The sequence below is a fragment of the Talpa europaea genome (assembly GCF_964194135.1).
Source record: "Talpa europaea genome assembly, chromosome: 2".
Classification (NCBI taxonomy): domain Eukaryota; kingdom Metazoa; phylum Chordata; class Mammalia; order Eulipotyphla; family Talpidae; genus Talpa; species Talpa europaea.
In genome coordinates this window covers 60,007,709-60,018,290 of record NC_140068.1, presented here as the reverse complement: position 1 = coordinate 60,018,290, position 10,582 = coordinate 60,007,709, and positions in this window count along the sequence as shown.

The following is a 10,582-nucleotide window of genomic DNA, read 5'->3' as shown; positions in this document are numbered from 1 at the left end:
GCTGCTCCGTTCCCCACTCTGTTTGTCTCTGATGAATCTCACCCCCCACACTTCTAGCCTGTACCCTAGCTCTTGTATGCATAAAGGATCTTAAAAAAAAAAAAAGTTAAAAGAAATGTACATTCTCACTTGACACTCAAGTACCATGATTGGTAGGACAGACATGCATTCACAGAAAAATAAGCACCAACATTTGCAACAATGTGACTTAACTTCTACAGTGACCTAACTTCTACATTTATCTCCCTATAAGTGACCTTTTAAGATTTACTCAAAGCATTAAATCTCTCTCCAACCCCTATTTTAGAGGCAAAAATACTAGTAATAGTCAACTGTTAGCCTAAGGGAAAAGCGAAGAATTATTCCCCTTCTTCCATTATCTCAACCACAAATAACTATCCAGTTTTCTAAATAATAAAGCCAACCTAATAATTAACCGACAAATTCTGAAATAAAAACAAACACTAGGCACATGACAACTTACCAAATATAGCTATATGATTTGGGATCACCCCCATCTCAGAATGAAAAGCTTTTACACACATCAAGTATTTTACGAAAATAATACAACTTAAAAACCTCTCTATTCCTAAAATTTCTAACAAAACGGCCCACCAAGTGTTACATATTTTAAGCAGTCTTATTCTAGTTTAGCCAGTGTTTGCTTAATTGCTTAAGAGTGCAACACTGGGTTAATAATAAAAATGAGCAATCTTACTATCACATCAACTATAAAATGGCCCATCTTCCCTTTTCCCCCTATCATGCATTGTAGAGTACTTGTGCCACTTTCATCTTAATACAGGTTATGCCTTTCATGTTAACCCCCAAAAACAAACAGGAAATATTATTTTCTGTATCAAACATCCCGTAAAAACATCTCTATGCCTTTTGTCAATATAAAGTCACAATAAAACTTTGAGCCACTCTCTTCCAAAGATGGAACTGGAAGTCACAAAACTACACTTTTTGGTAAACTTTTAGTGATTTTTAACTCCCAAATGTAGATTTAATTACAAATGAGGGCCTCCCCGGTGGCGCAGTGGTTGAGTGCTAGGTTGCGAAGCTGCCCGCAGCCTCTGCAGCGCCCATTCGATCCCCTGCTGCTCCCCGGCCACCAGAGGAGGGTCCCACACGGCAGGCAGACCTCTCCTGCCGCCCACTGCTCCCCTCAGCAGTGTACTTCGGTCCTTCTGCCTGCTCTGCTCCCTGCTCTGACTCTGGTGAATTCTCTCACCTCCCGCGCTTCTGACTGTACCCAGTGCTTGTATAAATAAAAAAAATAAATAAAATCTTAAAAAAAAATTACAAATGAAATGATTATAATGGAGACAACTATACTCCATTTCTACCAAAAAATTAGATTTATAGTTCAAACAAAACTTACTTAAAACTATAGGGGTCTCCCTGGTGGCACAAGGGATTAAGACGCAACCTACAAAGCTATCCGCAGCCACGGCAGCACTCGATCCCCGGCCAGGGAGCTACCCACATGGCACAGCAGACCTCTCCTGACTCACCCGCTGCTCTCCTCAGCAGTGTATTTCAGTCAATCTGCCTGTTCTGTTGCCCGCTCTGTCTCTGGTGAATCCTCTCACCACCCCCCAAACCTATGGCCTGTACCCCAGTTCTTGCATGTATAAATAAATCTTTATTTAAAAAAAAAAAAAACACTAGACCTATAAAAGCCTCAAACTGTCTGTTAATGAAAACAACAATAGCTAACTTCGTATTTCAAGTTTCCTCTTCCCCTAACACTAAAACACCACCTACTACCTATACCTTCAATAGCTGATTTGCTAACTATAATCCTTGGTTCAAGAACACTAACACACTATATTAAGAGCAAGTCCAAAGTAGTACGGTCACCATTATCTTCTAAAAACTCAAAAAACAAAAGTCAAAAACCCTACTTGGTTTTGATGCCACTATAGGATTTAAATTTAACAACAACAACAACAAAAAAAAAACACCCTTCTCCCCCAGCCTCAGTTTCCTCTTTTACATTTATTTCTACACTAACCAATCCTATTAGAAACTGCTTTCAGAAATGATCAAATTGGCCCACATAATGGTGGGGGGAGGGGAAGAGATAGTGTTAAAATTCTAAATCCATTTAGTTTGGAGGCCTAAGAATCCTAAGAAAAGCTATCAAGAGGTAATGCTAAAAATTCTCTTTGGTTCCACTGTCATTAACCCTGACTTTCAGCTTTTCAGGAAAAGAAATCTAGAAATACAATGGGTATTTCTTAAATTTTTTAAAATCAGAGTACCAATAGCACAGATTTAAATATCAGTAGCTGAGTTTACAAGAAAAACTTAAGAACAGTGAAATGTTTTTAGAACAGAAAAAGTTAAAAGGCAGGAAACTTTTAAAAAATAGCAATTAGAAGATTAACAGATTATGCCATGGTCATTAACTCTCAACATCTTACACACACTAAAAATAGTTACCAAAGCTAAAACAAAAAAAAAAAAAAAAAAAAAAAAAAGGTCAAAAGAACTTTACAACTGAAGAGTGCTTTTTTTTTTAAAATAAATAAATAAATAAAGGTTTTAAAGACATACCTTAATTTTTGCCTCATCTGGTCCTTTGCTAGAATCCGCTACTTTGGTCCCCTGTTTTTCTCTCTGCCTGTAAGTCTTCATGACTCCACATAAAAAGGCACTTTTGTTCTGTAAAGGAATTTTCCAACCATGTTTAACAATTGTCGTATCTCTATCTAATTAAAACTTAAATTATATCAAAACTTCTCAAGATTTTTTTTAATCTGACATTAATGTTACCTGAACATGAGAGAGATCACTGTCTTTAAACTGCTGAAGAACTGCCAATGCGCCGTCCTCATTGAATTCTTTTAAAGCTTCGATAGCTCTTTCATCTAAATCACTATGTGCAACAAGCCCTGGAGAAGAGAAAACTTAATTAAAAGAGAAAACTTTTAATATTTTTGGAATGATTTTTTGTTTAGAAAAGACCAGATTTACCAGCACAGGTACTGGTGCACCAACTAATAATTCTTCCATTCCCTTTATCATCTATATAATGAAAAACATACTTTAGCCATTCTGAACTACAATAAGGCCTCAAACACACAATAAGGAATCAACTTCTTTTAGATCTTGTTCTGTGTCTAAGTCACATAGTTGTGAACACTAAGCATTTCTACAGTAAATATATAGGCTTACAAATTCTAAAATCAACCAACAAAGTACCAAGCATGACACCTAAAACCTCCACTCGATTTCAAATACCAGGAGAAAAAGCAACAGCCACACCAAGACAGACAGACTACAAGACTAGTTTTAACCGTGTTATTTAACAAGAATCCTATTATGAAAAATACCCCAAAAAGTCACATGGCCTGTTCCCAACATTTAGCAGCTGTTGCTACCATCATATACTTATCCATCTGGCCAGCCAGCCTTTACCTCCTAACCTTCCTACTCCCCTCCCTCTAGTCACCTTAACCTCTAGGCTCAAACTATCACAACGAGGCAAAACTCCAGTTCCCACACTTATTGGAAACCACAAAAAGTTGCTATTTTAGCTCAAAGCCAGAAATCCAATAGAAAAATTTCATAATATAATTTTGCAAGTGTTAGTTCTTACCTGCAACGTAAATTTCATCTAGTTTTTCAGCAACTTTCTGTGGTAAACCAGCATCAAGCAATGTCTGAAAATTTTCTGAATGGATAACTGCAGAAGTAGTATCCATGGGCTCTTCAGTACCATTTCCATTAACATGTTCTGTAGCCATGTTTCCAGAGATCTGTTCAAACGCAATAAGCAAAATTAAACTAGGATCTTCAGAGAGGATAGAGGACAATATGAGAGCCCCAATCATTACTTTCTCTACCATTACTACACCAACCAGCCTAATTTAAAGCAGCCTTAAAGTCACTATCGCCTGACAAGCCAGATTTGGAGCGCGGGGCACAGGACAGATTCACCGTGTTTCCTTAGCACCACCCCTGGCTCACCTGCTAACACTCCCTAGGAAAAACCAAATGGAGCCCAATCAGCACGAGGACCAGCCAGCGTGCCACATGCAGTCGTGCCCGTTCCGAGAATGAGGTGTGTGAGTGTGGAGAAAGCAAAGCCAGGCTTTTCCCTCTCAAAGGTAAACCCTCAAAGTGCGCGCTTTTCCCGCCTGCCGCTTATAGATCAGTAACAACAACAGCCAGCGAAGAACAAAGCGCTCACACAAGCCACCTTCCCACCACCCAATTTCTCCACCCTTCACCCCCGCACCCCAAAGCCCGCCCCCGACTCCGCACCCAGAGCGGCAGCCTCACCGCGGCGGCCACCAGGAACCCATTAGAAACACGTGCTCTGCGCCTTCAAATGTCCTACAACTTCCTTCAACGGAAACCCACCGAGTCCCAGGCCAAGAGGACCGTCACCGGCTCCCGACATCAACCCGAAGCCGCGGCTGGAGCCCCCAGAAAGCAGCAGCTGCACAACCTCGCCCCTCAACACCGAGACGGCGGCGGCGCCAGGCCACAGGCTCTCCCCGCCCCCCAGCGCCGCCGTCTCCGCCGTGACACATGGCTCTCTCCGCCCCGGGCGCCGGCGACCCCCGGCCGGCCGCCCGCCCCGCCGAGACGCGAGGCTCGGCGCGCGGTGCCAGCCCCCACCCCTCGCCCGTCGGTGCGCGACTGCGGCGAGGGGACAGCCGTCCCACCCCCGGGCCGGCCGACAAGCCGGCAGCGAGAAGGCGTTCCGAGAACTGCCCAACGCCCGCCGGCCCGCGAGCACCACCCCGGCCCGCCGCGCGGCTGCGGGACGGGACCCGCGCCTCTCCGCCCACTCCCGCGCCGCGGCGACGGCCACGACAGCACCAACTCCGCCGCCGCTCGCGGTCCGCGGGGCCGCCTCCTCCCCGGAGCGCCGCAGACAAAGCCCGACCGGCGGCAGCACATGGAGAAGAGGAGGAAGTGGCGGCACGGGCCGCGGCCTACTCCCAGGCAGCCCCAGTCAACGTGCTCCTCACCCCCTTGGAATCCATTTTCCAGAAAAGCCGGTTTCTCCCCGCACCACCCTCCCCCAGCTCACTCCACGATGTCACGGAGCCCCTCTCCCGCACCCGGGCCCCGGCGGTCGTTACCTCCCCGTTGGGCTGCGGCGGAGGAATCCTGTCCGAAGAGATCGCGTTGCGGGAAACGCGTGCTCGCTGCTCCCTGTGTCCGGCGCGAGTGGAGCTGTTGTAAAATGGCGGCCGAAGCTCACGCCGCTGGCAGCAAACCCGATCCAGTTCCACTCGCCTCCGAGCGCGCTCCCGGTGCGCGCGCGCGCCCCCGCGTGACCCCCCTTCTCTCCCCTCCCTCGCGCGTCCGCTTCTCTCACTCACTCTCTCAGCCCCTGCCCTCCTCCAGCTCCTCCTTCTCCCCCTACCACCACTACCACCACCAGCCTCCGTCGGCCTTCTCCTCTCGGCCTCCCCGCTTCCCCTCCCTGCGCCTCTCCCCCACCGCCTCCACGCTCCGCGGCCGCTCAGGCAAGAGTGGCCGCCTCGCCGCTCCCTGTCCGCACGCTCTCTCGCTCACTCCCTCCCTCGCTCGCTCTCTCGGCCCCGTCCCCCAGTCCCTGCCGAGTCGGCTTCTCTCTTTCTCTCTCCCGCGCTGACGTGACGACGTAGCCGACGCCTCGGGACGCGCGCCCGCGGACTCCGCCCCCACGCCCCGCCGCCTCCCTCGCGCCTCACTCCCGGAGGGGACGCGAGACCCCGCCCTTCCGCTCCCGCGGCGGCGGAGGGGCCGAGAGTGAATGAAAGGCCCGCCCCTTCCCCTCCGACACTCCCCCTCCCGCTCCCCTCCGCAGGGCGGGGCGGGGCGGGCCTGCCCGGCGTGTCCCACTCGTTCTCCTTTGTCAGGAGACAGGCATCTCCCCACCCCGCCCCGCCCCACCCCCACCGCAGCACCACGCGCACGCCACCCCCACAGAGCTCCCGCCCGCTCCACCCCCCGACCCGTCCCGGGCCGGCGGGGCTCGAGGCGGGGGGCGCGGGCTGCGGCTGCAGCTCCCCGGAGGGCACCCACCGGTCCGTGCGCGCCCGGCTCCGCGGCCGCGAAGCCGTTCCAGGCGGTGTCCACGCCGCTGCCGCCCCGCGCGCTCCGCGTTCGGGAAGCTGCAGGCGCACGTGTCCCCCGGGGCGGGGCGAGGCAGACAATGGGGCGGCGGGGGAGGGGGCCGGCGCGGAGACCCACGGACCTTTGGTCAACCTGGACGGCGGGACTTGGGGACGGGAGTCGCCCCGGGGGCGCCGGGTCTCCCCGGCTGGACAATAGAACCTCCCCGGGGCCCGCGCCCCGGCGGCGACGCTTGCCCGAGGACCCTGGGCGGAGGGAGGGGCGCCCGAGGCTCGGCCGAGGAAACCCCGGCTGCTTTTGAGGGGAACCGGGCTGGCTCCAGTGAAGCGAGGAGCGGATCTCGCTTTGGGATGATGTGAAGGCCAGATTTGGAAGCGAAACCTCCCGGCGGTGAAGAGTTGTGCAACACCCCGTTTTAGTCCCTGGCCTTTTATGCAGTTAAGGGCTTCCTCCTAACACAGTTTGAGCAACTTAAAGTAGCACAAGCTGTGCGGTGAGGACAACTGGGGGGGGGGGGGAATACCTGTTTCTTTTCGAAAATGTTGGCAACTGCATCTTAGGTAGAGTGACATTTCCTTTGTAATCGTTTACTAGTACAAGACCAGACAAAGACATTTGAATTTCAGATGCGATATGGATACTAATTTTATTCGATGCAGCTGTAATGAAAAATAGAAGTGTCCTTCGATTTTTAAAAGCTTATTTTTAAGAACCCACTGGTTCCCCAAGTGAGTCCCGTGCTGTGACAACAAATCAGTGATTTGAGGAAAAGTTAGATTATTTCCATAAGTACCTGAATCAAAATATGAAATACTTAGAGTACTGTCTAATCAACCTGATTAGCAAGGATCTAAGAGCGCCACTATCTACAATTCCTTACTAACATGTACATGGATGGCCTTCAGCTAATCAACAACACGGATCTTAGTTCATAATCTGGAAATTGTAGATAATATTATAATGAAAAGCAAAATATTCAATACAAAAATAGTAACTTACCTCTGAACGTCTGAACCATCCAACACTTTTTACTTAGACCTTCCTGGAATCAACATAGCTTTAAAAAAAAGAAAAGAAAGCACCTCTACCCAAGAAATATAGTCTATAAGAGGACCAGAGACTCCCGAAATCAAAGTCTTTAGCTTTTCTCAGAACTCTAATTATTTTTTTTTAAAGATTTATCTTTATGGATACAAGAACTGGGGTGTAGGCCAGAAGTGGGTGAATACCAGAGACAAGAGTGGGGAGCAGAACAGAGATCTAATGAAATACATTGCTGAGGAGGAGGAGCAGCGGGCAAGACTGCAGAGGAGTGCTGTGCCAGGTGGGTCAGCTCCCTGACCGGGATCTGGGGTAGAATTCATGCCACAGTGGCTGGGGATAGCTTCATAGTGCTGAGAGTAATGCCTGCGCCACAAGGGAGGCCCAGAACTCTAATTCCTTAGTCTAACCACTCTGTGGGCCTAATTGACATTTTAAAAACCTGAACACAAGGTCTCCCTGGTGGTGCAAAGTGTTAAGTCTTGGCACTATGAAGCTATCCACAGCCACTGCAGCAGGAGTTCAATCCCTGGCCAGGGAGAGAGCTAACTCTCAGCAGTGTATTTCGGTCGATCCACCAGTTCTGCTCCCCACTCTGTCTCTGATGAATCCTCTTTCTCTCTCACACACACACACCTCTGACTTGTATGCATCCCAGGACTTGTATGCATAAATAAGTAAAATAAATCTTAAAAAAAAAAAACCTGAACACAAGGTCTGCCCCCTAATCATCCATCTCCATAGTTCCCACCTCAGTGAACATTGCCCACGTGCATTCAGCAGCAATAATTGGACACCAGAGTCATCCAGAACACTACCTTCTCTCTCTGCCATATAAATTAATCAAGCCCTGTCAGTTTTGTCTGGCTAACATAGCTCTACTGCTTTATATGTTTCAACCAGGGAACAAGGCAGCATCATTTACCACCTGAGCTAACGATGCAGCTTCCTCATTCATCCACTTGAAGCTTTCCTAATCCATTTGCTGGCTCTTTCTCTGCTCACCACCCCCATCTCTGAATCTTTATCTCTTTTACTTGCACGTAAGACCTTCTGGAACACACCTGCTAAAACCCTTGCTTACCATCTTATGACTCTTGGGACCATCCTTAACTAGATCTATAAAACCCTCCGTGATCTTTCCCACCTGTATCCACAGCCACATCCAGCTGCTCTCACAGCTTCAGCTGACCGTCACTCAATTTTGACATACTCAAGTTTGCACACATTGATGACCTATGCACAGAAACTGATGCGGTGGGCATGGGGGAAAAAAAATGAGCAAGCAGTCGCATTCTCCTTTTGACACCTTTTTTGTGTGAAACAAATCATTTGCCCCTTGTTCCAGACTTGACTACAAGAATTACTCCTATTGGGCCTTCTTGGTGGCGCAGCGGGTTGAGCGCAGCGCTGTGAAGCTGTTCACATCCTCTGCAGCAAGGGTTGGATCCCGGCTGGCCGGGGAAATGCCCACATGACGTGGCAGACCTCTCCTGTCGTACCCACTGCTCCCCTCAGCAGTGTTTTCAGTCAGTCTGCCTGTTCTGTTCCCCACTCTGTCTCTGGTGAATCCTCTCACCCTCCCGCACCTCTGGCCTGTACCCCAGGTCTTGTATGCATAAATGAAATAAATAAATCTTAAAAAAAAAAAAAAAAGAATTACTCCTATTGCTGAAACATGGGCAATCCCTAATATCTTTTCCAAAAGCTATTAGATTAATTCATTTGGTATGATAGGTACACTATGCTAAATTGTAATGTGTATGAAAACAGTGGTGCAAAAAATGTGCTCAACAAATAATGTATCCTTATTTCCTGGAATCCTCTTTAGTAAAGATTTCATGCTTACTAAATTTTTGCTGAGTTTAAAAAAAAAAAAAAGATTGGGCCTCCCTAGTGGCACAGGGGTAAAGTTTTAGCACTATCAAGCTGTCACCAGCCACTGTGGCATGAGTTCGCTCTAGCCAGGGAGCTGGCCCATGTGGCATAGCAGACCCTCTCCTGTCCCGCCTGCTGCTCAACTCAGCAGTGTATTTCAGTAGATCTGCCTATTCTGCTCTGTCTCTGGTGAATCTTCTCACCACTACCAACCCACTACTGACCAACACCCCAGTTCTTACATGCATGAATAAAAATAAACCTTTTTTAAAAAAGGATAATAGGCTAAGACACAGACAACCTTGTTTCCAAATCTAGATCTGCTACTAATGGATAATGTCAACTTGAATAAATCATTTCACTTTTCAGAATTCCTATTTCTGCATCTATAAAACAAGTGCATAGAAACATCGTATTTGAAGATCTTTGTGGCTGAAATACTTTATAATATATAAAAACTTTCTCAAACTCTCAGGTCTCTCATTGCTCAGGTCTCTCAAACAGGGGCCTCCATGGTAGTGCAAGGGGTTAAGTCTCAGCACTATGAAGCTATCTGCAGCCACTGCAGCAAGAGTTCAATCCCAGGCCAAGGAGCTAACCCACATATGGAGCAGCAGACCTCTCCTGTCTCGCCCGCTGCTCTCCTCAGCAGTGTATTTCAGTCAAGCTGCCTGTTCTGCTTCCTGCCCTATCTCTGGGGAATCCTCTAAACCCCCTCACTACCCCCACTCCCCGCATCTCTGGCCTACACCCCAGCTCTTGTATTCATAAATAAATAAAATAAATCTTAAAAAATATATATTCAAACATTAGGGGCCTCCCTGGTGGTCTGCAGGGTGAGTATCAACGCTATCACCAAAATGACCTGAGTTTGATCCCAGGCCAGGCAGCTGGCCCATATGGTGCAGCAAACCTCTCCTGTCTTGCCCACTGCTCCCCTCAGCAGTGTATTTTTGTAGATCTGCCTGTTCTGCTCCCCACTCTGTCTCTGGTGAATCCTCTTTTTTTTTTTTTTTTTTAAAAGACTTATTTATTTATTTATTTATACAAGCACTGGGTACAGTCAGAAGCACAGGAGGGCTAGAGACTTCACCAGAGCCAGAGCAGAGAGCAGAACAGGCAGACTGACGACGTACACTGCTGAGGGGAGCAGTGGGCGGCAGGAGAGGTCTGCGCGCCATGTGGGACCCTCACCTGGCGACCGGGGATGGAACCGGTGCTGCAGAGGCTGCGGGCAGCTTCGCAACCCAGTGCTCAACCGCTGCGCCACCGGGGAGGCCCTGGTAAATCCTCTTATCCCCTGCACCTCTGGCCTACACCCCCCTTCCTCTGTGCATAAGTAAAATAAAACAAATTTTAAAAAAAATTCAGGGCCTGCCCTGATGGCGCAGGTGGTTGAGCACCTCGCTGTGAAGCTATCCACAGCCTCTGCAGCACTGGTTCGATCCCGGCCGCTGGCGAGGGTCCCACATGGCACGGCAGACCTCTGCTGTCGCTCCCACTGCTCCCCTCAGCAATGTGTTTCGTCAGTCTGCCTGTTCTGTTAGTAAAAGGGTAAATTAATGTAACT